Source organism: Pinus tabuliformis, chromosome 7, assembly GCF_031772625.1.
Source record: "Pinus tabuliformis cultivar Carrire ecotype Pingquan chromosome 7, CPIR1, whole genome shotgun sequence".
NCBI lineage: Eukaryota > Viridiplantae > Streptophyta > Pinopsida > Pinales > Pinaceae > Pinus > Pinus tabuliformis.
In genome coordinates, this window is record NC_142293.1 from 423,056,550 (window position 1) to 423,058,543 (window position 1,994).

Sequence of the window (1,994 nt, forward strand, 5' to 3'; positions counted from 1 at the left end):
ACTTGCTAAGTTCAAACATGGTAATGTTTGCCTTAGTTTTCTTCATATCATCAACAATATTGTAATCCATTGAATCGGATACCACCAAAGTTTTAGATGTTAAAGGAGTATTTGAGGTTGAAGGTTGGTTTTGAGGAACTGCTGCAGGTGGCTTCTTTGTAGATACTTTTTCCTTTGTTGTAGCAGCACCTGCACTCCTTTTCTTTGAAGTTGCCTGAACAGGTTCGGAGGTACTTTTACTCCTAGTAGTGACAGGAAATTCTTCTTCTTCATTATCTGTATCGGAGTTAGGCAGTATGAAATCCCACATTCCATGACATTCAACAACTTCCTCTTCTTCATTAGTAGGTGTAACTGTTTCTTCTTCTCCTTCTTCAAGATCTGAATCTGCATTTGATATAACATTTGGTGGTTTTGATTCATTTTTCTTATCATTTCTAAAGGGTCTTTTGGTTGATGTTTCGGCTACCTGTTTTTTGATTTCAACCATTTCGTTTGACAAAGTCTTGAGGACCTTTTGCAGACCCTCCATGTCATATGGATCTTTTGGGGTTTTCTTCTTTGAATCATCTTTAAAAGAAACCTTTTTGGCTTTTCTGTCTTCTAGAGCATTAATGCGTTTCTCCACAGCAAGTGCTTCTTTCATATTTTAAGCTAAAGTAGGTTTCCCAGCCCTGTCTACAAAAATAGCTATATTGGCAGGTAGGGTGGTTATATACCATTCGCTTCGGATTTGCTCACTTGGCTTGGAGGCCGTTGGGATTTTATTCAAGAGTTTATTGAATCGGGCGTTAAATTCCTTAATCGGTTCCCTATGCTCTATCCTAAGATTGGAGAGATCGTTTATTAATGTAGCCAAAGACCTATCATCTCCATACTTAGTAAGAAATTTCTCTTGGCAAGTGTTCCAACTGGTAATGGAACCAGAGGGTAAAGAAAAATACTAGGATCCTGCTGATCCTTGCAAGGTATAAGGGAAAAGTCTAACAACAACATCTTGTTCTGTTACTCCTTTCAAGTTGACTGCCAACATGAAGTTATTAATATGTTCCTCAGCTTGGGTCCCATCATCTGGGTTAAACTTGGGTAGCCATTTTTCAGGAGCATCAGGTAATGCATGCAATGGTGCAGGCATGTTGACTGCACCAGGCCTGGTCCATGGATCTGCCATTATAACAGCAGTAGTAGGTGATACTACTGTTGAAATTCCAAATGTCTGGGAAGGAAATGATATTGCGGAGTGAGCAGGTTGGGATGTTAAAGTTCCTAATCCCTGATGAACAACAATATGTAACGGGGGAGTGGATGGTTGACTTCGCACAGGGGAGAGTGAGATGGAGGATGTGGATGAAAGCTCTTCACTGTCAGATCCTTCAGTATATTTCTTCGCCTTTTTCCTTTTGGGTAAAGGGAACTCAGTGGGTTCAATACTGAGCTTTTCGCTCTGAAGTCTGGTGAGAGGGTGAGATAAATTGAACTGCGAAGTCGCACTGCTTTGTGATACCTCAGATTTCTGTGGTGAAATCGAGAAGCTCTGAAGTTTGTGGATAAGAGACTGGACTTCAGGGGATTCGAGACTTAACTGTTCTGGAGTATGATGGGTTTGAGCAGTGGTAGTTGTTTCGTCTTCTTCTTGCTTGGATATTGGAAAACCAGCATGCAATTGGGAAGTACGAGGTGATACGGAGGGAGAATTACTCTTAGAATGGCCTGTAAATTTGGGTTTGCTTGCCATTTACAGTTGGGCCCTCCTTCTAGCGCCAAAAATGTTGATGCCCCGAAAATCGTTATATAAACATTGGGGGATAACCACCCGGTCCGGACCTTAGTACAACTCCTTTTTCGTTTGGAATGGTGGCTCCGACTGGGGATAATGGGACCAGTTTCCCAGTAATGGATAAACGGGATTAATGAATGATTGGTTGACTAATCTAATGATAAGCGAATAACTTAATCTATCGGCAAAATAAAAGAAATACTACTAATCCCGGGAA